Below are 24,072 nucleotides of genomic sequence, written 5' to 3'. Positions count from 1 at the left end.
GTTCCAACAGTTTGTCGGGAATCACACGTGTCTGTTATCATGCGTGTAGTGGATGCGGGCAGCCCTTCAGGTTGCAGGGATCGCTATCGGATGCCCAGACCGGTCTGCTTCCTGTTACCTCCTGGGGGCCTGACGGCGTCCTGCAGCCCGAAGCAGCTCCTCCGTTGGGCGCGTGGCCAGTCCTGCTGGCCCCGCCACTCCCAGCGCTTGGGAGCTGTCCAGGTTTCCAGGCAGTTTCTACGTGGTCTGACTCCGACTCCAGCAGGCCTTCCGAGAGGCTCTGCCCGCGGTGCTTCAGGCGAGACAAGCCCGGAGCCGGGGGAATGTCCCCATTTCCAGGAAGGAGCACGAAGCCTGTGTCTGTTGGGTTTTGGGCACTGTCTCCCGAACCCCCAGGAGGCAGGTGTGCCCCTCTCAGCCCTGTGGCTCTCCCTGGGGTGGGCCTGCCCTCCTCCTGGTGCACATGCCCCCTCCATCCACGGTGCTTCCAGAGTTAGCCAACACCAGGGCAGAGGGTGCAGTGCCCCAGCTCCATCCCCCTCCACTGAGATGATGCAGTTCCTCTGTGAAAGCGCCTGCTCAGTGGGGACTTGATCGGGAGCTCTGGGAGCTCTGGGCCCGCGGCAGGCCGTTTGTTCTGCTGTGACGGATTTCTGTGCCTAGATGCGTTTGCAAACAGGGAGACACTGAGTGCTGGGGAAGGACCGTGCTAATGTCCTGCATACCAGTTACCAGACGGACCACGGGGTGTCCCAGGTGAGCGACTGCTTGGGTCCCTGCAGCCCCAGGGGTGCAGGGCGGGTGTGTGGAGCCTCCCTTCCAGAAGACTCGGCAGCTTCGGTGGCGTCTCTTGCCCCTTCCTCCGTGGAGGGTGAGGAGTGCGGCCCCTGGGAACCGTCCTGTGTTGCATTATTCACACGGACCTCAGGGCCCTGCTGTGTGCTGGAGAAGAGATGGGTTTGGGAGCTGTCGTAGGAAGTAGGACCTCGGAAAGCTGGGCAGGGAAGGAGGGTCTTCCCAGCGAGGCACATCGCGACCGTAGCCCTGCTGTCCCTGCAGGCTCTATCATTTGTCCCCATTGTCCCCACCGCTTCAGTCTATTGGGTACTTTTTTTTTTTTTTTGCTTTTTGGGTCACACCCAGCGATGCTCAGGGGTTACTCCTGGCTCTGCAGTCAGGAATTACTCTTGGCGGTGCTCGGGGGCCCCTATGGGAAACCAGGGATCGAACCTGGGTCGGCCGCGTGCAAGGCAAATGCCCTACCCGCTATACGCATTATTGCTCCGGCTCTTATTGCGTATGGTTCTGTTTAGGGGGGTTTGCTTAGCGTGAGTGTGGCCGGAGTGAAGAGGATTTATGTGGTTTAGGTTGAAGGATGTGGTTCTGTTTGGGGGGGACCCACTAAGGCTTTTAATAAGACCGTGAGCTAACTGCCTCCCTCCCTCCCTCCCTCCCTCCCTCCCTCCCTCCCTCCCTTCCTCTCCCTCCCTCCCTCCCTCCCTCCTGTTGGATATCATTGGTTTGTCCTTTCCCCCTTGCCACTAGGAGCTTAGGTTTATCAGTCACACCCATCAAAGTGCTCCCGAGTCACTCCCATTCTTTTGTTTATCTGTAACCAATTCTACCAGTTTATCTGCTCTTCCCTTAATCAAACTCTGTTAATTGGTAAGGTCAGAACTTCCTAGGACACTGAATATTATAACATTGCCTTTCTCTCCTCTTTATGCCTTTTGAATAATTTACTTTAAAGCTATGTCTTTTTTGTATAGACACAAGAAGACAATATTATGTTTTTATAACTTAAGACTTAATTGGCCTCGATATTCCCTCCTGGGCATCTGCTTTCTCCACTTAAGCCTCAGTTGCCCTCAGTTCCTAGCACCCCAAAGTAGGGTCCCCGACATGGGACGGGAAGGATCCAGGGCAAGCGGTGAGTTATGTGCTACCCTGGCATCGAGATGGGCCTGGCCAAAGTGCCTAATTCTTAACTATAAGTTAAGAGCTTGATCATAGACAAATGCTGTCATGATCCAATAGTAATTATGAGACTGGGACCCTGCCAGGGATAGGAAAGACTGATCTGGCCTGAGCACTGTAGTCTGAGATTGAGATGGCCCCAGGAGAGCAATTCTATAAGATTTAATGCATCTCTTATTGTGTCCATACAAAATAATTAATATTATGAATTCTTATATGTTTGCTGGCTGAGGAGAAGAGAGACACATTCATGGGACTCTGCCCTTGGGTGGATCCTCCTGCTGAAAGAGAATTAAGTCCTAGGAGAAGCATCCCCTGAGGAAAAAGAACCTTACCCTATTACTGACCACACCTATGTGTATGCCCCAACCCCCTCATGCGGTGGAGATTTAACTAGGCTGTAAGAGTGGGTTGGGGGCCAGATCCACGGCGCCAGACCCACCGGGGCCAGATCCATGGGAGCCAGATCCACGGGAGCCAGATCCACGGGGGCCAGATCCACAGATTAAGAGAGAGACCAAGAGCCGGGAGAGAGGCAGAGAGAGAGAGAGAGAATGAAGTAGGATGGGGGAGAAAGAAGCAGGAGGAGAATCAGAGGAGAATGGAGATGGACATGAAATAAACCGATCGAGCAAACAGTTTGGCCTTCTTCCTTCCTTCGCCTGCCTCGCTCACCTGCGCGCCCTTTCTTTTCTTTTTATTTTTACACACCTCCCTCTCTCCCTCCCATCTTCCCTTTTTCTCTCCCTTCCTCCCGCCCTCTTTTCTTCCCCTTCCTTCCCCCCCTCTATTTTCCTTCCCTCCCTTCCCCCTGTTTGCCTGTCCCCCCTTACCTCCTTCCTCCCTCCCTCCTTCCCTGCCGCCCTCCCTTGTTGCTCGTGGGGACTTCGTGGTCCAGACTGACCTGGGGTGCGTGTTCTCCAGCCAACCGTGCTCCGGCTCGAGGCCAGCTCCCAGCTGCCTCTGTCCAGGAGCCGAGCAGGGCCCTGGGGGTCCTGAGCTGCGTCTGGCCCCAGGCCAGCTTCTGGCCTCCTCCCAGCCGAGTCTGTCCAAGCCTGCTGGAGGACCGAGGCCTCTTCCCCGAGGCCCAGTGAAGATGTCTCCTGAGCAGTGGCAGGACCTGACTCGTGCCTTGGTGCCTCTCTGCGTCCTCTCCTTCCCAGCCCAGCTGGGAGCCCCAGTCAGGCCACTGACAGATGCAGAGCCTCGCTCGGAGGGGTGGAGTCAGGGCGAAGGGGAGAATCTGTGCAGTGGACACCTGGCCCTCCGCCGTGGAGATCAGGCTCCCTGGCCCGGGCCCCTTCCTCTGTCTCTGGGGGGCTGAGGCGGACCCTGCAGTGGCGCGGGCTGCCATCCCTTGGCCTAACGCAGCAGCTCCCATCTGGGTCCTCCCCGGGCTGGGACGTGGGCAGGAAGTGGACTCTCTTGGTCCCGTTGGGTTTCTTCTGCATCAGCCCTCGCGCCCCGCAATGTGCACTCTGGGGGCCTGGGTTTGGGTGTGTCTGAGCCCTGCCGCTCTGTTCGGGGCTCCCGTCGGGAGGCCGCAGGGCACCGCCTGGCGCCCGGGATAACGCCAAGGCGGCTGCACACACGGCGGTGCTCCGGCCTCACTGAGTGGGGACGCGAGCACTTCTCAGCTTCCATCCTCTCCCCCATACACCCTCACCTGAGGAACCGCCAGCTAGTCGGTAAGACACAGGGTCCATCTTTCTGGAACTTTCCGGCGCACACAGGGAGGTGCACAGTGAGTTGGGAGGGGCTTTGTTCTGGGAACAGTGACAGGCCTTATCAGGTCTCACACAGTGCCGTCAGCTCCACGGGGGGTGTTGTTGAGGGTCTAGTTTCCCCGGTGTCCGCAGGGCGCGGTGCTGTGCTGAGGGGCCGGCCCCTGATTAGGGGGTGTCTCTCTGGTGGGCGGTGAGAGTCGACACTGAGAGTTTCCCTCAGCGCCCCAGAGGACAGGGCTGGGGCAGGTCCCTCTTGGTTCAACTGTCACCCTGCAGAGCAAGGAGCAAGCGGGACAGCTCTGGCTTTGCTCCTTTCCTTGAGTAAACATTTTAAAAAAAAACAACGCTGAGTTCGGGGATCAAGCTTAGCCTCTCAGAAACACACGCCTTCCCTTTTGTAGATCTAAGCAGTGGGCTGGCGGGAATTCTCGTGCCGAGTTCTCTCTTTCTTTCTTTCTCTCTCTCTCTTTCTTTCTCTCTCTCCTAGTTCTCTCTCTCTCTCTCTCTCTCACACACACACACACACACACACACACACACACACACACACACACACACACACACACACTCTCTCTCGCGCTCGGTAGAATCCTGCCGGGGTCATTGGATTTGAGACTCGATTCTTCGTGTTTCCAGGGATGGTGTAGACCTGTGATAGACTCAGGCCCCCAGAGCGAGCCCAGGGTTTGACGATAGTCCGTTGGCTTTGCTCACTGGCATGCCACGAACCCGAAACTTTTCAGCCTGGACATCTTCAAAACTGAAGTCAGGGAAAGCCAGAAAGGACTGTGGGGAGCCCGAGTGCCTTTGGGACTTGCTGACCCGAGTGCCCACGCTAAGGTACTGAAGGGACGTCATTCGACTTCTCTCCTCTGAGTCGGACCCAGCGCATCCTTCCTAGTCCTCTGCCCTCTTTTTCACTGGCTGTCTTCTGGGTGACTCACACCGTTGCCATTTTATTAACTCTTCTGTGTGAGTTTCACAAAGGGCCGCCCTTTCAGGAATGAGCAGCCTCCTGCAGTCTAGTCACACACCGCTAGCAGATGCTTTAGCTCAGTTTCTCCCTGGGAGGTCGGGCACCAGCTCTGGGCATCATGGAAGTATCTTCTATATTCTAAATTCCCACTGGCTTGGATAGAAGCTAAGTGCTAAACTCAGGAAGTATCTCTTGTTCTGTTTGGCCACACCTGGGGTTGTGCTCAGGGCTTATTCCTGGCTCGGTGCTCTTTGCTCACTTCTTTTATGCTCAGGGGTCTCTCCTGGTGGTGACTGGGGGTACCCAGAGGGATGCCAGGAATTGAGCCTGACCCAACCAGTAAGGCAGGTGTCCTACGCGCTGTACTATCCCTCCAGCCCCTATGGCCATTCTTAGAAAGTTAAATTTTGACCTTAGCATTAGTTCTTACAAAGTAAAATCTTGATCTTAGCATGAAACTTGAATTGCGATCTGGAGTTCAGTCCTGAGTGTCCTTTGTGTCTGCAAACTACTACTTACAGGCCATCTATTTTTTTGGATGTGTTGTTCTGAATAAGTAAGAATCCAGAGACCGCTTTTTTCAGAACGCTAGAGCCAGCCTTCTGAGATCCTGCAAGTTCAGAGCACAAAGGATGGATCAATTTAGCTGTCAGAATGAAAGCCGAGAGGCCAATTGCCCATGCAAATTAACCATTTGTGCAGAGACCTCAAAATTGCCTCCTTGAAAAGCCTGCCTGCCCTTTGAAATGGGGCTGGTGGTGGCAGGGCAAGAGGAGTCCCCACCCAGCAACCCCCCCTGCCCCTGTCCTTCCAGCCTGTCTTAGAAATTGCCCATTTTCAGCAGTTGCTTGGTTTCTGCGAGCTTGTTTGTGTTAACAAAGAGCTGGCTTGTCCCTCCTCTTCCTCCCGGCTCCTGAGTGTCTGAGCAGCTCAGCCTCAGTTTCTGTTGCCTCCTGCGGAAGTCAGAGAAATAGGGGATTTTCTGCCCGGCCTTTGCTCAGGAGCTGAAGCTGCCCATTGCCTCTCCAGCCGACGCTGCCCACCCGCTTTCATGCTCCCCAGAGGACAGAGTCTGCACCAAGACTCCAGGCTGCTGTTCTTTCTCGGCTGGGGTTAGCGGATGAGTCTCTGGTTTGAGAATGAGCTCGTTTCTGTCTCTGCTTTTCGAAGGCTTCAGCTGTTCATATTCCTGAGGCGTCACCGTTCGCCCTGGCCGCTCTCTGTGATGGTCCGGAGGTGGGGCTGAGTGGGCAGATCCCCAGGAGGAAGTGGAGGCTTGTCCGAGTGGCTCCTGGCTGGGCCCCAGGCCCCAGGAACTGCACTGTGTCACCATGACCCAAGTCGGAGCTTCTGCGTCCCCGTGGGTGACTCTGGCTGGTCTCCAGGTGTCCTTGTTGGGGGCCGAGGGAGCCAGAGATTCAGACAAGGGCCGTGGGCACCTTTGTCGTGGGGCTCCTCTGCTGGCATGTGGGGTCTTCAGGGGGATGCCCTGTCCACACAGCCTCCACCAGTCTGGGGCATGGGTTGGGTGGCAAACGGCTGGTTGTGAATGCAGTGATTTTTGGTCTGGAAGACGTTGATCTGAAGGGTGAACTCCTCCATGCCAGAGCTCTCCTTTCCCCCCATCCTTCCTGCTCTCAGCTCGGATGTTGTGTCTGGGAGGGGAACTGAGTCCAAATGTCAGCCCCTCTTGAATCTTGCCCAAGTGGTGGTTGCGGAGGGCAGTTAGGGTAGAGAAGAGACCACTACAACCACGATAGTTGGATATGTCCACTCTGGACAAGAGCTGAGTGCTGAAAGTAGGTGATGGGACAGATACGATAATTGCTCAGAACCTGTATTGCACAGAAGGGAAGAGAGATAGAGATAGAGAGAGACAGAGACAGAGAGACAGAGACAGAGAGAGAGACAGAGACAGAGAGAGAGACAGAGACAGGCAGAGACAGAGAGAGACAGAGAGGGCCAGAGACAGAGAGGGCCAGAGACAGAGAGACAGAGAGAGAGGCAGAGAAAGGGAGAGTGACAGAGAAAGGCAGGTGGGGGTTTGGGAGGGAAACTGGGGACACTGGTGGTAGGACATAGGTTGTGACATTGAATGACTGAAACCTAATCACATACAACTTCATAGTTGTATATCTCATGATCTCGTGGTAAGTCAATACATTAATTTTCAGAATGATCTTAAGAATAAATGTAGGAATTCATTTTAAGAGTAAGGAATACTCCTCAGCCCCTCTGCCACCAGCTGGCAGGTGGGAAGCCGTGTCTGGGAGGGGAAGTCAGCCCACGCAGGGCGCTGAAATACTGTAGGTTGGCAGCTCTCAGGACCAGCTTTCACCTGCACCGGATCCATCTGTTGTACCATCCAGTTTGTGTATGATCTGGAACTTTCTAGAGCTCTGAGCACTGGGCTCGTTCCTTTGGAAGCAGCTTGGTTCGGTTCAGAGGCTGTGACCAGCGGGTTCCAGGCGTCACCCCACAGGGCCCCGTGCAGGCGAGAGAGGATTTTTTCAAGGAGAGAGGATTCAGAGGCGGGCCGTCATCCACACGCCTCCTAGCCCCTCTGTGATGCCGGTCGTCATGTCTGATGGGTTTGTCTGACACGCCTTTGCCTGTCCACCTCCACCCAGTCAACTCATCTACCTTGAGAAAAATCACATCTTAAATGCGACTCCTGATTCCCTTCTGGAAAGTCCAACTGTCTGCAGTCTTCTGTTTGGGGAGACCGAAATGCACGTGTTGGCTTCATGGGTGAGGCCTGGGCACCTCTTCTTCGGAAGTGGCCCTGGATCTTTACCTTTTATTGATCATTCCAGGCCTCCCGAGGGGCGCAGGCTCCTCAGGAGAGGAGGCCCCAGCTCAGAAGGGGCTGCAGCTTCGAGCAAACAATGTCTTGGGGAAAACTTTGAACTGTCCGAGTGTTTTCAGGAGGCCTTGCTGTGGTCTGCGGAGCTGCGGGCTTTCCAGAAAAAGGTTCCAAGTGAGCATCTGAATGCAGAGCTCGGATGCCACTTTTTTTTATTTTTAATTTTTTTGTTGCGTCACCATGTGGAAAGTTAACAAAGTTTTCAGGTTTAAGTCTCAGTTATATAATGCTCCAACACCCATCCCTTCACCAGTGCACATATTCCACCACCAAGAATCACAGTATACCCCCCCCCCCACATACTGCCACTTCTTGAGACAATGAAAGAGGCGCAACTTGGGTAAAATGGAATGGAGCCAACTGGGGCCTGTCCTCTTCGTCCATGCTCAGCGAAACAGCCCCTTTGAACTATCCCAAGCTCGTGCTTTTGGTGGCGCTGGGTCTCATGAATTAAGGGGATGGGGAGGGTGGGGTCACAGGAAGGTAGGAGCATTGTATGCCTGGAACCCTGTTGGTTGGAAACAACGGTAAATCACGGTGTCTAAAAATGAATAAATAAACATAAATACATATTCCACCTTTCAGTGTGCAAAGTGTCTGGCTTGGTTGTTCCCTTAACTTGGGGTTTGTCATCTTTGGATTTTCTTCTCAGTTGTCCAGAAAATATGTCTGACCTTTGCTCCGCGTGCCAGCTCATTTTGGCCTTGGCCGAGGCGGCTGGCCTGGTGCATCCTCGAGAGATGGTTCTGTCTGTGCCTTTCCCTTCCCCTCTGGGTCATGGCTCGGTGGCTCTGTTCGACACCTCTGCCCAGTGCTGCCTGGCCACTGAATGCTGGGTGCCCTTTTCTAGGGTGAACTACCCCCGCAGGCAGCAGGGGACTCTCGAGGGTGGGGGGGGCGTCAGCAGGCACCCTGTGGCCCGGCCAGGCTGCAGAGGTGCCCGCTTCACTCTTGATGCAAACACGAGCGCGGTGCCCGCCTTCTGCAGGGCTCTGCCCCCTCTACCCCACAGTGCCAGATTCTCACTGGTCTTTTTTTTTTTCTTTTTTGGCCTCCTCTCCTCGGTTCCGGGAGGGTGTACTCGCTGCAGGGGCATCGGCTAATGAATGATCCGCGTGAGGGAGCACAGAGGAATCTCTGGACCTAATGGCCATCCCTGTTTCTGAACGGGGCTCCCGTGGTGGAAGCTGTAGGAATTGCCAGGTTCTCGGGGCAGAAACTAGGAGATCTGGCCAACTTTATGCCTTGCTGTTGATTAGGAGAGAAACCAGTACAAGGACTTTTTAATAGTGACTAAGCCTCCGGGTTCCAGAGACGAAGTTTGAAGCTGGTGTCTTCAAACTTGGCTTTTTATAAAGAAAGTCCCAGCTAGCATCTTTGCTGCCACACCCAAGGGAAGCATTGTTGGTGTTGTCAGAGGGAAATTGGCTGGTCCTAAGAACTTTCCTGGACTGTGCGGGCCTCCTTGCCGTGGGGAGCACTCTCGGATCCCTCTTTTGGCCTCCAGGATTTGCATCTGCACCTCCTTCCGTCCAAAGGATGATGTCAGGAGCTCTGAGCACAGCTGGGGCCACGTGGGGTGGGGGAGGCTGTGTTTCGAGAGCACGCCTCTAGAAGCACTCGCGTGCCAACACACCCCTGCATGCTCAGAGGGCATTGGGCACTTATGTGAGTGGTTGCTTGGGTCACTCCCTCTCCGTGAATTTCCCAGACACCTCGCAGAGGCAAGGGAGTCCTGGAGAGACCCATCACTGCCGACTCTGGTCCCTGACCCCCAAGAGTGCCAAATGGCACTGTAGTGGCTGTTGCATTCCCCCGATCCCCAGGTGCCTGTTGTTCAGTTTGTATGCAGCTGGCCTTTAGATAATTACTGAAGCAGAAAATGTGGGAATCTTTGCTGGAGCCATGGCCAGAAGGTTCCAGAATGTTCTGGGAAGTTCTCCCCGTTTTCTCATCATTCTCAGCTGTGACTATGTCACTGTGGGCGTAGTCCAGACCAGTGTGCTCCGGGTCAGGGCAAACAGGAACTGCAGGGAGGGAGGGAGTAGAGAAAAAAAAAACTGGAAATAAATAACCCCCATAAGGCATATTTCAAGGCCCAGCATCCTTAGCTAAGAAGGGGCAAATGCCGCCTATGACCACCAAGAAATGGAATGTAACAGTTTTTTTGTTTTCATATCGGACACACTTGGTTGAAGGCTGAAGAGTGACTGTAGTCTTTTCATCCAATACTTATAATCAGGTTTTCAGGATTTTTTATACATCAAGTTAAACGGGAAGATTGGAAAGCTCTACTGGGTTTTAGTGGCTTGTTTTTATGACATATTGTATTCTTTTTATTTACAAGCCTTCTATTGCTCATGAAATAAAATTCTTCATAAAATCAAACTTCTGATGTAGTTAATATGCTTTTTCCCTCTGTCTCCCACTTTTTTTGAGATGAATTACTCAAGGCGCTACTTACTCTAGCTTCCCCCAAAACGGCGTGAGGGAGACAGCATCATACATTGGATCAGTTCACTGAATTTGATCTTCAGTCTGCCCAGTGTAACTGAGATGTGCCTGGAGACCAGACTCCTTGTGCAGTTCCAGGAGCTCTACTTCCCTGTGTTGAGGGTTGGAGTGTTTATTTCTCCTTTCCAAGGAGAGATGGAGTCCTCTGGTACCTGGGACCATGTGCCTGAGGAGTCCACCAAGCCACATGGTCACTTGCTTTCAGTCTTGCATTGCTCAAGCATTTGGCACTGTTTTTTGTTTGTTTTTATGCTTTTTGGGCCACACCCAGTGAGGCTCAGTACTCCTGGTTCTGCACTCAGGGATTAGTCCTGATGGTGCTTGGGGGACCGTATGGGATGCCAGGGATTGAACCCGGGTTGGCCGTGTGCAAGGCAAACGCTCTCCCCATTCTTGGCACTGTTGATCCAGGATGTTCACGGAACTTCCTAGAGTGGGTACGCAGTGATCACAGACCACAGATGCTTTGAAAGGTGTTCACTGAATCTCTTTTTGCCTTTTCTCTTTAGAAGTGTTGCTGTGTACGAGTTGGACTCTCACTGACCCGGTGGCTGTGGATTCTTCTCGTGATTCATGATCCAGGAAACGGGACGTCACCTTTTCCCATCTTGGTAAGACTCGAGAGAGAAAGTGAAGAATCCAGATGTGATTGTTTATGGACTGGGGTGCATCGGCCTTTTTACGCTGTTAAAAATGGTGATGAAGGGGCCAATTATAGTACTGGGGCAAAGACGCTTGCTTTGTGTGCACTGGCCAGATTTGGTCCCCAGGACATGCCAGGACTTATCACTGACCACAGAGCCAGGAGTAGGCCCTGAGCATCACTAGGTGTGTCCCTGAACCCAGAGATGGTGTTGAATGAGCAAGTATTCCAAAAGATGAGTCCCCTTTCTTTTTAAATTTTTTTTTATTTTTATTTTTTATTAATTCAATGGACCGGAGCAATAGCACAGTGGGTAGGGCGTTTGCCTTGTGTACGGCCAATCCGGGTTCGATTCCTCTGTCCCTCTCAGAGAGCCTGGCAAGCTACCCAGAGTATCCTGCCCGCACGGCAGAGCCTGGCAAGCTACCGTGGTGTATTCGATATGCCAAAACCAGTAACAACAAGTCTCATAGTGGAGATGTTACTGGTGCCCACTCGAGCAAATCGATGAACAACTGTATGATTAATCCACTGTGAGGTACAGTAACAGAAATTTCATGTTTGATCTTATATCATACGGTCATCAAACACTCATCCCTTCACCATTGCACATTTTCCACCACCAAAACCCCCAGTATCTCCCATCCCACACCTCCCCCATTCCATACCTTCCCCCTGCCAGTGTGGCAGACAATTTGCAGAATATTCTTTCTCTACTTTAGTTACCTTCAATATTTCGAGATTAGTCCTACCATCCCTCATACCTGCCAAAAATGAAATCGCTAGACAGTGTGTTTTGTATTGTTTGTTATGGATATAATATAATGTGTGGCCGCAATTGTGGCCACGTGCTCTAGGAATTCCTAGATTTTAATAATTAGGGTCTGGAGACATCGCTGCTGCAAGTTGCTTGGTCCGAGTTTCCTTTGTATGTCTCTGGATTATGACAACTCGGGAGCTTAAGTAGATGGTGGGCAGATGTGGCATCATCTCAGCGTCTCATCAGGGTGGGGCGAAGGAGGGCCCACTCCTCCCCTGTCCAGCGAAACTTGGGATTTACTGTCACTGCGAAGATGAGTCCTCTTTCAACCAGACAGTTTTAGACGGTTCATCAGCCTGAGGAGACACAGCAACCTGTCTGCCTTCCGTTTGACCTCTGTGTTCTGCATTGTCATGTAGTTGGAGAGTCTGCCATCATCTTCATACGTTTCATTTCTGGAACTTTCTTCTGGGTAAGGTGCAAGCCCTTTCATTGAACCCAGAGATCCTGGCCAAGTCGCCATATGTCTTCCTGGTTCCTTTGGCCAAATCCGGACTAGATCACCACTCTGTACCACCCTGTTTCTCTTGCCCATTTGAAGTTACCAAAGCCCCACTCAGAAGCTGTGTGATCATGAGTATTCCTTGACTATAGACTCAGGAGTCCTCTTTCCTGGCCCTGCAATAATGTTAAAGCTCTGAAGGGGACTGAACTTGAGGAGAAGAGGGAAGAGATTCAGGCTTTGGTACGTCAAATACCATATCAGCTCTGTCTTGATTCTTCCTGATTTTCTAGATATCTCAACTGCAAAATTGGGAAAGAGAGAGAGAATGTAATTTGAGAGCAGCATAGGTCATGAGGTATTTGTAAACGAGAAAAAATTAAAAGAAAACAAAAAATTAATTTGAGAAAACTCGTTCTTTCTGAGTTACTATCATTGTCTCAGCTGCCCTCCAGTGCCCATGGGAGTTTAACGTTGGGATATTGTCAGAGCCTCTCCATGTTCATTATTGTATGATGATTGACACAGGCACATACTTTCTTAATGATGCTTCACGGCTGCATTTGGGGATAAAGAGTAATCCTGTCATCTTTAATCGTGTAAGAAAAATGAAAGCTCTGGCATTTTCTCTTGTCTTACTCCTGTCCTGTCAGATGCCGGCCAACCAGATCTCTGTGAGGCAGGATGGAAAGTCTGGTCTGTTTGTCACGGGCCTTGTGCTCCTAGTACCCAAAGTCAGTCCTGGGGGTTGTCTGCTTCCTTTGTCCCCAGGAGAGTGCAGGGAGCTGCGGTGACCTGGCGCTCTCTCTCTCTCTCTCTCTCTCTCTCTCTCTCTCTCTCTCTCTCTCTCTCTCTCTCTCTCCTTTCCTGTTTCTTCTGCATGGGATTTGACATTTTTCTCGCTTGTTTAGGTGAGTCTGCCTAACATATTATGGTGGTCCCGAAAGTGACCGACTTCATGAAAGCTGCAAATATTTTGGAATCACAGATGCATTGCGAGGTTCAGAATCCGTTTCCTTCCGCCATATTGCGTGGCGGGGCGGCTGTGTGCTGGTCCCTGTCGGTCACCCATATTGAGCGCAGATGTGTGGAGGGCTAATTGCTCGGACTTGAAAAGTTCCATGTGCCCGTGAGGATCCTGCCCTTTCGACTGAACCGTGTGTGAGATGCTTTTTGGCAGGACTTTCCTGGTACATAACAATGACCTTGTGTTTGGATCTTTGGTCTTCATGGGACTTCGCGTCTTTCTGCAGTCTGTTCTCCAGATCAGAGTGCTGGACAGACTTCTGTAGCTTCAGGGCTGCAGACCTAATCAGTTCATGTTTGATCCAGTGGAACTTTTTATGTGGTTTTTATGTGTTTGCGTCTCTTTTAGCCTCTCAGGCCACAGAAGGATCAGAATCATTTTGCTTCATTTGCTTTTGCTTAAAGCTTGGATTGAAACCACGATTGGGTAAACCAGTGTAGAAAAAGCAAAGGTTGGGAAAGATGGTCAGGAAATTCTGGGAAGTAAATACCACTGCATTTTCATATAGCAGTGTCTAAGAATAGGAAAGACTGGTTAGTCTTACATGTCCAGTATTGAGGAATTGGGTGGGTGGCTCAAAGTTGCTTACCATAACTGAGATTCTCTTGCGGGGGAAGGAAGGATGGTGCTGATTGCCTTCCTCAGAGTTTGTAGGGCAACAGCCCTTTGACAACTGTTCCTCTTCCTGTGTAGTAGGTCACCACCTTACTCGAGGGATGATTTGGAGGTGAGTTTATCTGCCCCAGCTGATCACCTGGCGTCCACTCTGCTTACCTCTGGTTGAGGTCATTGCCCCAGCCTGGGAAGCAATATTCCATTCCTTCTTGCCTCCTCAACAATCCTTCCTTTTCTTTCTCACCTTAGCATTTGCCTTTCCTTCTTCCAAAGGATCTTCCCACTAAGAGTGCAGACATCTGCCGATTTAAAAGGATTCTAATTTCTGCATCCAGCTACTACCCATTTCTTTCCTTTTCCCAGAAAAACTAAGAGAGCTTGTCTGTGCTGTCTCCTTTAATTCCTGTGTTTTCATTTCCACTCAAACCTACTTCGATCCACTCTCCTTTTGCATTGAATTTGGGGTGTATTTTTGTCATGTTCTAGGATCTCACTGCATTATTTTAATAACTTTCAATTTTATAATCCAGCTGGAGAAAATTTCCATGATGGTCTTAGAAGTTTCTTCTGGGCTGTCCTAGTAATAAGAGTAGTGGAAAAGTGAATTACGATGGTTTAACTGGCTTCTGCAATTATGTCTCACCAGACAAGCCGAACAGTGACCCTTGTAAAGCTAGAGACAGGGTTTGTGCAGACTATTGATGTGGTGCAGTGAATCCAGTTGTACAGTGTGTTGGAGTAAGTATTCCTGGTTAGTTCCTGGCTGTGGTTCCCCGTGTTTGGATCAGGTGGAGGACTTGGACCTCTTCTTTTGTGTAACTCTTTCAACCATCCTTTGCAGTGGAGCAGTTGGCTTCAGTAAGATTCTCTACATTTCATAGTGAGGACGTGTTCTGCATGAGTGTTGAACTGGCTCGTCATAATTCACTGTGGGTTGAAACAATCTGCTGTTATTCCAGGTGCCAACCTAACTGCCTTCCGATAGTCTCCTCATCCTCATCCTCAGAGGAGCCCAGCCTCGCAGTGGGCTCTAGGTTGTTCCCAGTTTAGAGCTGAGTCTGTCAAGGCAGGCGGTAACTGAGCGGCGGGCTGGCTCAGCGGACACCTGTGCAAGATGCCTGTTGGCTCCTCGCCCGCTTCTTCCTCCAGTGCGTGCTTCTCCCCTTTGTAAAGGTCCCTGCCGGAATGCCCACGGTAGACTGCTACGGGAGGGAATTAGAAGGCAATAAAATCTGCTTGCTATAAGGCAGCTGTAGGTTTCCGCCAGTGTATGTTGGTGTTATTTCACCCAGCTGGCAAATATTTAGAGGCTTGGGATCCACATCCATTTTGCAAGTCCCTGGCAGGGAACACGACTGGTGGTAAATCTCAGACAAAATATTCCCTCCGGGACAAACATCTGTATAAACAAATGGTCCTCTGAAGCATCTCTCCTCCCGTGGGGGGTCGGCCAGTGGAGCAGATCTCTCCCGGCCTTTGTCTGGTTGCAAACCGCGTTCCCGTCCCTGATAGAACCAGCGGCGACTTTGCTTGCAGATTGCTAGCGCCAATGAGAATTAAAGCATTTCTGCCCCCTTTCCTTGACTCGGCTCTTCTTGTTGGTTTGCCCTGGGGTCAGACTTTGTGTTCAGGAGTGACACCCCGCGCCCTGGCACGGCTCAGGGAATCCTGTGTGGTGCTGCTGGTGATTCGAACCTGAGATCAGCCTCATCCCAGGCAAGCACCTTCACCCCTGGACTCTCTCTCTCCAGCCCGCCCAAACAGGTGCTGACTGAGCACATTGGATGCGGGAAGCTGTTTTAGGCCCTGGAGATAGGCTGGCAATCAAAGTAGGGCTCTGATGGGCGCAGGTCACACACTCATGGTGGGGTTAGACGCAGACAGCGATGGCACTGCAACGGAAGAGACGCCTGTCTTTGAGAGGTGGGGGCTGGGAAGAGAAGCCAGGGGGAGTTGTGTGACAGGAGTGCATCCAGGCAGCGTGGGGCCTGTCTTTGTGTGGGGGAAGCTCAGAGTGGTGTGAGCTGAGGCCGAGGAGGAGGGCCCGAGTTGGAGCAGGCGGGCATTGTCTGGTAGGGTGAGAGTGAATGTGTCTGACGGGTGAGGGAAGCCTTCGGAGAAGCAGTGAGGGGCAGCATATACTTACACGGATCATTTAGATTGTCACGGGAAAATGCCTGTTGTTGGCTAATAAGTCCCCTCTTGGGACCAGCACAGGGGAACTGGGGAGATTAGCAGCGAGACAACTGCAGGCGATGGGTTGGGATGGATGGTGGTGGAAGACAGGGCACTGTTGGTAGACGTGGAAAGGGAAGGGTGGCTGAATTGGTATCATTTTAGAAGCCGAGTTACCGGAACTCTGATGTCTGGGGTGCTGGGGAGATGGGAAGGAAAATTTAATACGTATTTTAACTTTTGGCAGAGAGTCTCTTGCCCGCACGCCTGGCTGTCTTCCCCGGGGCCCCTCGGAGGGGATGGGCTCCGGCTTCTCTCCCCACCCCGAGCCGAGCTCCTGGTGGCCCAAGAGCACCGAAACCAAGCCACAGCCATGCTTGAGGCCCCTCTCCACACGTTCGGACGGGCCAACATCCCAGGTGGGTGTAATCCCATCAACGGCCAACGTCCAGAGACTTAAAAGCAAGCTCCCAGAAGATATCTTGTAGCCTGCTTCTCCCTCTGGGAGAAACTGGCAAGCTTCTGAGAGTTTCCTGCCCACTTGGGACAGCCTTGCAAGCCTCCCATGGTGTATTCATATGCTAAAGCCAGTCACAAGCTGGATCCCATTCCCCTGACCCTGAAAGAGCCCCCAGTGAGACATCATTGGGAGGGCCCAGTGGAGAGAGACTTCTAAGATCTCAGGGAAAGGACGAATGGAGATGTTACTGAGCCCGCTCGAGAAATCGATGATTTAACGGGATTTCGTGATCGTGATTTTAACTTTTGGATTTGTGTACGTTGGGTGATGTGGGTCAGCTCCCGGAGACAGATGTCCGGGGACGTTGGTGCAGGTTTTGGAGGGAAGACCATGAGCTCTCCTGGGAGTATGTGCATTTTGAGTTGGCGCTGGCTTTCTGATGGAGCTGGGGGATCAGTGGTCTCCTTCCTAGGGGTGAGTCTGGACCATTTGGGGTTGATCGGGATGAGGAGTGTTTGGGAACTGTCACTCCTGGACTGTATTGAAAGTTTCAGCTGTTTATAATCTAGAAGATGCTGTAGAGAAAAGAGGGTTTGTCAGTGGACGTGTGGGGGCCGGGGCCCCACTGGAGGAGGGCAGGACCCTCGAGATGAGGAGATGAGAATTCTTCACGGTTGTCCACTTGCCCTTAGGGTGCCTTGATACCTCAGCAGTAATCTTAAAGGTGGGGCTGGAGTGATAGTGCAGGGGTAGGGCGTTTGCCGTGCACATGGCCGACCCAGTTTAAATCCCCAGCATCATGTATGATCTCCCGGCACTGAGCACCACCAGGAGTAACCCCTGAGTGCAGTGCCAGGAGTAACCCCTGAGCATCACCGGGTGTGACCCAAAACGCCAAAAAATAAATAAAATTTCTTCCAAAAAAAAAATAAAAAGGTGATCAAAGAAATCCCGGGGGTGATTTTACCCTGAAGGATCTCGTGCAGTCGCTTAGCTACAAAACCTGACACTATTATAGTACAAAACGCCATTCTGGTTGGAGGAAATAGGTCAGATGTTTTCCCGTGAAGTATGTGAGGGGAGCTCATTTCAGCCTTTACTTGGCTCTTTCCTCCCAATCAGCAGTTTGGGCTTCCATTGTTTTCAAAGGAATCCCTTTTCCCATGAGAGTTGGGTGCCCCAGGGTGAGGCCAGACCGAGGTTTTAATGGTTTAACCAGTTTTCCTTATGATCCAGACACTTATTTTTTGATATTAAAGAGGTGCCCTGGTTTTTATTTTTCATCCTGTACTGCGCTCTTTTAATTGTTGTAATTATATCTTCAGGGCCCTTGGAGCAGCTGAGGGTTCAGTATCTTAAGGGTCTGCTGGCTACTTTTCTGCTGCTGCATTTCGCATTCTCAGCATCCTCTGCACACTTGTTGACTAAATGAATTTGTATGCATAGTTGCCCTGTGCTGGGCGGGAGACGGCACACTGGCGGTTAATAATAACGCACAGACAGTGATGTGGCCAGGAGCCTCTCGGTGTCTGACTCCCTGCAAGGATCAAGTTAACCCACTGGCGTCTTTACCACCTTCTGCATGAGGATCAAAGCTTTGAAGCAGTGGATGTCACTGGTTGTATCAGGGGCTAGAAAACTTTGATTTTCTATCAAAGAGAAGTACGTTTGGCTTATTAATGTAAAGTTGAAAGCTCACATTTCTCATCATTAGTGAAGATAAGATTTGACACTGGCTGTTAGGATTCCCCGAGACAGATGCATTCTGCTGAAAACTAGGATAAAGGACTGATTCTGCAGGGAATGGGCTCAGCATTCCGAATCCACGTAGAGACCTTTTCCGAAAGGACGTGTGTATGTTCCGGAGAGAGCACTTCATGAAATAGAGGGGCTGAGCCAAGGCGTGAACTTCTCCCGTGTGGATCATTTCATTGGTAAAACGCCAATATACAAAGCAGTTTATAAGTCATCCGAAGTATCTCATTTAAAAAACCCTTTATCAAGCTAAGGTTGACGTTAAAAAGCTCTTCATGTGTAGTGCGTCCATCTTGTTCAGTTTGGGGCTCAGAGTGGACTTACGGGGCATCCCACGCTCTGGCTTGTGCACATTCATCGGCTCCTCATGCCTCTCGCTCCTTTTATGACCACTGTTGCTAGTGTATTGGAGGGTGCAGTGCAACACCTACTCTGGCAAATAGAAGCATGCAACAAGGTTTTGGGCATGAGTTCCAAGGTACCATAGTGTACAGGAGCAGCATTCAAAGTCTGTGCTGGGTTTAGAGAATCTGAATCAACTTTTGATAATGCCATTTGGAGCAAGTCATTCCTTGGTTCAGAAGCCCCATGACTTAGAATTAATGTGTGTGTGTGTGTGTGTGTGTGTGTGTGTGTGTGTGTGTGTGTGTTTGGGACCAATCTGAGTTTGGTAGTGCTCAGGGGCTACCCTAGGGTCTGTGCTTAGGGGTGACTCCTGGCAAGGGTCTGTAGGGGGTTCACATTTGGTCCCAGGGGATTCCCAGCTGGCCAGATGCCAGGCAGTTGCCTTACCCTCTGCCTTGTCTCTCCAGTCTACACCTTCCATTGTATTTTACTTTTTTGGCATCATGGTTTAAACTCAGCATGCTGGGTGCTGGGGTAACAGTGGTTTGGTTTGTCCTTGCTCTTCCTGCAGGGAGCTGAGGCTTAGTGGGCTACTCCCACCACACTGCTCCGAGACACCCCCAATTCCACCAGGCACACCTGATCCTAGATTGCTTTTCTTTTCCCTTTATGTCCTTTGCATGGTTTAGCAGTGTCCTTTTCGTATAGACACAGGAAGACGGTTGAGGCTATACTTTTGTAACATGGGAGTTAATCGAATCCGAATTATATTTACTTCTGGGCATCCATCTTATTTACTTGACTTAAGTCTCAGTTGCTTTTACTTCCTAGCACCACCAAAAGAAGGGTCCCGGCAAAGCACTTGGGTGGACCCAGGGCAAGCCACAACCTGTCCTGGCATTGAAAAGGGACAAGCGAGGTGGCATAAGAAGTGTAATAAGTTAGGAGCATGGTCATGGAACAAGCTGTTATGAGACAAAATGAAGTAACTGGATAAGGACCCTGCTGGGGTTTGGAAAGACTAGCCTGAGGACTCTGGTCTGGGATATATAGTGAGATGCCCTCAGGAAGAATCAAACTTCAAGCTTGAGATATCTCTTACTGTGTTTATACAAAAGGACTAGGAACAAATAGATTGCTAGCTAAGGAAAGGAGAAAGCAATATGCCCTCAGATGGAATCCTGCCCTTGAGCGTATCTCCTAGTAATCTAGAGTGCTGAACGCCCAGATGAGATTTTGTCCTTGAGTTAGTCTCCTAGAGGAACTTCCCCTGAAGGAGGGGCTTTACATCTGTTTATTGTTATGATAATGCCCAACCACACACCTATGTGTACCCCCACCCCTCCCATCACGATTTCTATATAACTAACACTGTGAGGCGTGAATAAATGGTCACTGATTACCAGCCAGACTGTGGCCTGTTCCTTTCATTGGTCCTTTGCTGTTGGCTGTTCTCAGCCACTGAACGCACCCACGCTTGACCTCTAGTGCCACCGACCACCGAGTGTCAGTGTCTTAAGGACGCCCTCCCCCGCCACCCCCCACCCAATTGGAAGATGATAAAATTTCCTTTCCCCGCCGAGGAGTGGAAGTCTCTGCAGAGATGATGATGTGTAGCTCAGCTGAGAGCACTGGGACAAAAGGTAGATTTGGACCTCAACCAAGCAGGCTGTTGGCAGTTGCCTGCAAACTCCCAGAGGGTGATCTGCGGTTATGATCTGGCTATCCGGTTAATCCTGGCATTGAGATTGGGTCAGTAAGGGAGGATCAAAGGGTATTCCATTTATCCTCGGGACTACTTTTTTCCCACCAATTTTGGGATTAGAGATACTTAAAATGTCTTTGTTACTGCTCAAGCTAGTAATAGTCTGAGGAAAACTCAACAAGACTCAAAAATACCCCAGACCGTTAACAGATGCTTGGAGATACCAGGTAGAAGGGCATGTTTCTCTCTCTTTGCTACCAGACAGATAAAGACTTGGACCTTGTGGCCCGAGAAGTTCTGGGCGATGACAGACCTGAAGGACAGAACTTCTCCACGAAAGGAAACTGATTCTGGTGGACCCACCCTGGGGCCCTCGTGCTTTTATATCTGAAAGTGGGGAAAGTGCTGGAGCCACATGCTTTCCCAGAGGCTCGGGGAGCGGGTCCTCCCTGCTGGTTCACCTCCTTCCGAGTACAAGGACCTCACACACTGTCCCTTCAGTGTTCAAGCTGGACACCGCTTTGTTCCAGTGTGTCTCACGGGGTCCTGTGTCCTGATCCAGGCTGGTGGGATCCTCCGGCTCTCAGTACAGGGCAGTACTTGCAGCCGGATCTGTCCCATGTCAACGCTTTTGTCCTGATTATTTTTAGTTTGAGTTTTTATTGTGGTTCTGTGATTGACAGTACTGCTATTGGTGGTTTCGAACGTGCAGAACTCCAACACCACGCCCCTCACCAGTGTGCCCACCTCCCCCTCCCAGGGACCCCCAGCCCCTCCCTTTCATTCTCCCCTCTCCCCACCAACTCATTTTTGTGGCTTAGTTCTATTGTGCTGCCTTTGGCCTTTTGTTGCTATCTAGTCGTGTGTCTTTAGGTGCTACACAGGAGTCATAGCATCGTCCACATTGAAGAGCACCCCAGGGTGCTGCGCCTCCAGGCAGCAGAGGGTGTGACTTCAGGTGTGCTGACATTCCTCGCACGTGGGGAAGGGCAAAGCTGATATTCATATCGGCAGTGAGGAATGCAGTCTTGGACATGTTGTTTTATTTATACTGGATTCTTTCCAAGTTCATGTTTTACAGATTTTATTTTATATATTTTGGTCTTTATTTTAGTAGTCACAGACTGGGAATTTTTCTGCAGATTTCCTTTTTTCTTTTTCTTTTTGGCAATCTAAGACCTAAAATGTAACCTGTTTGTCATTGAGAAAATGTATGCTAATAGATGATGTAAAATGTTCGACTGAGTCTAGTATTCACTGGGAACAATATTTGCGATACATTTGCTAGACACCAGCGTAATATCTTCAATATATGAAAGTAAATAAATTGATAAGAAAAATTCAAACAGCCCATGAGAAAATAGGTAATGGTATGGATGGGATTTTCCTGTAAGATTGAGTTGTGGTGTTTGGTGAGTAGGTGAAGGAATTTATCCACTCCTATAAAGAGAATGCAAATGAGGTGTTGTTCCGTCTGGCTGCAAAACAAAACATTTCTGGTAAAGAGGCCAATGAAAAAGAGATATCTTCCCACCCATTCCTGATAAAACGGGAAGTGTTTACATTTTTGAGAAAACAGTCTGATGATCTCTACTAAACAACTCTTGGGTATGCAGATTATAAAAATAAAGATACCAGCATGCAGATAAGAAGGCGCATGCTCTGGGTGTTTATTTCCTTGGCTGTACTCTTGCTTTGTAGGTTCACCCACGTTCCATAGCCCCTGAAAATCACCTCACCTCCTGGATTTGCGTCAGTAGAGTGGGCGGGCAGCAGCTGCATAGAGCAACTATCTCCTGGCCTGTGCAGCCATTTCATGCCATGTTAAGTCACTTGCGGTTGACTTGGAGAGATTTTTCATAACGTTACATGAAGCACGTAGACCGGTGAGAACCTCAGAGAGACTTTGTGCTCTCTGCTGTGTAAGCCATGCCTCTGTATGCAGTACGTCTATAGAGAAAGCGCTGACGGGTGTCCCCTGCATTAATACCAACCTTATGTGAATGGGGGGGGAGAAGAAAAGTTGTAAGGAACAGCCCGCACATGACATTGGCTCGGGGAAAGTTGGAAAATTGGGAAACCAGAGGGGTTCTGTGGCCCGTGGCTTTGGGTGCTGCTGAGGTCTCGTTCTAGGCACGACTGGCCCCCTCTGCCTTCTTTCAACACACTTAAAAGACCTCAGAACCCAGAGTCTTCCCAGTGCTCAGCCGTGGCTCCTTATCGCAGGAACCCTGCCTGTTTCCTGGAACACTCATCCTGCCCCATGTGCCTTTCTGGAAGATAAACCTTCCCCAGTGCGCTAGAAACCCCCGTTTGCCGTGCGATGGTGAGGTTCTCCCTTTGCTTCAGCAAGGAGGCCTGGGTGAGTCACAGTGGATTTCTGGGCCTTGCTCCTTCGTGCAACACAATTCTCTGATGTGTCAGTGCAGCGACAGATAGTCTAGTCATGGTCAGTTCGGGTGTGAGGTGCCTAACTTTTTGTTCAAGAGGTATTTAAGCAGAAAGATGAAATATCATATGTGTCTCCCCTGCCCCCAGCACTCTCTGGGCAGATGGTGCGTGCGGCTGTGATTTCAAAGAAGTTGAAAATGAACCAATGAGAGTGTGTTGAATAAAGCACCAGGAATACATACTGGGAGACTAACACCCAAGGATAACAGAGATTAGGACCGGGAGGATTCCTCCACAGCTTGGGAGCCGGCCTCACGTGCTGGGGGAAAAGGCAGCTCTGACAGAGAAGGGAGCACCAAGCTAAGGATGCTTGGAGGACCTGCTCGGGATGGGAGTTGTGTGCTGAAAATAGACTCTAGACTGGACTTGATGGCCACGCAGTACCTGCACGGCAAACCACAAAACCCTCAAGGAGAGAGGGGGTAAAAGGGAATGGGCCTGCCACAGAGGGGAGGGGGGATACTGGGGACATTGGTGGTGGAGAATGGGCACTGGTGCAGGGATGGGTACTCGACCATTGTGTGACTGAAACATAAGCATGAAAGTGTGTAAGTCTGTAATTGTACCTCACGGTGTTTCATTAAAAAAAAATAAAGCACCAGGAACATGGGTACGTGTAAGTCAGCCATGGTGTGCAATGCTGAGGTCTGGGGGTGGGGGTCATGCCTGTGTATGTGGGAGCAGTAAGAACACCTAGAGGGCCGGGAATGGGAGTGGGGACGGGCGGCACCGTTGTTTGAAGGAAGCCTGAAGCCAGAGCTTTGCCCAGAGACACGCCACTCACGGTGCCTCTGGTTGCGTCTGCTGTCTTCGCTCTTTTCAGACAAGCAGACGTATTATTGTCCTTAATTTTCCATTCTGAAAACTTGATTTGTTTCCGTGGGTGATGTGCTCGCCGAGCGCTACTGTGTCTTGTCACTGCTGGATCCTGGGGAAGAAACAGTGCTACCGAGGTGAAGAACTGGAAATCTCTCATTCAAATGGGCACTCCACACACCAGCCAGCCCTGGGGAGAGAGGGCACCTCCCATTAGCTCCCCGCTGCCAGGGCTGGGCCCGCGGGACTCTGGGCTGTGGGCTGCCAGCCCTGGCACCCGGAGCCTCGCCCTCAGAAGTGGTCGCCTGGGTTTATGAAAGCTCAGAGCCGTGAGGCTGGGGACAGGGCAGTGAGGTCACCCGCAAAGAATGTAGCCGCTGTGTCCCCTCTGCCCTGCTGCTCGGACAGGGACCTTTTTTCTTTCTCACCGCCAAGATGGAGAGTGGAACAGAGTTTTGGCCCCTTTTTCCTCTGCCTCTACCCCGACTTCCTGAGGGAGGCTCCTCGTCCGGCCAGAACATACTCTTTGGCCTCAACGTTGTCCCGAGTGGTTAGGACAGTTGGTGCTGCGTCCGCCTGAGGCCGACGGACGTCTCCGGGCTCTGCGTGTTCTCGATGGTGTCCGTGTCCTTCCCAGACACATGCTGACTCGCGGGCTCCGAAGCCTTGCAGCTTGGCGCTTCTTGTCTCTGTCTGTGCTCTCAGGGTTTCGGAGGATGATGGCGTTGTGTGGACGGCCACGCCGGGCCCCGCAGAGT

General features: G+C 51.1%; 1 protein-coding gene across 1 annotated transcript in view; it reads left to right on the top strand.

The window, feature by feature from the left end:
• The window catches only part of SEMA5A (semaphorin 5A), a 446,471-nt gene that overhangs the window by 91,990 nt on the left and 330,409 nt on the right, over positions 1-24,072 (top strand). Inside the window, exon 2 of the mRNA XM_055132169.1 lies at positions 10,570-10,671. The gene's annotated coding sequence lies outside the window, so the exon portion shown is untranslated. The remainder of the gene's footprint in view (positions 1-10,569; positions 10,672-24,072) is intronic.

Source organism: Sorex araneus, chromosome 1, assembly GCF_027595985.1.
Source record: "Sorex araneus isolate mSorAra2 chromosome 1, mSorAra2.pri, whole genome shotgun sequence".
NCBI lineage: Eukaryota > Metazoa > Chordata > Mammalia > Eulipotyphla > Soricidae > Sorex > Sorex araneus.
Note: the sequence above shows the minus strand (reverse complement) of the source record. Positions and strands in the feature narration are given on the sequence as shown.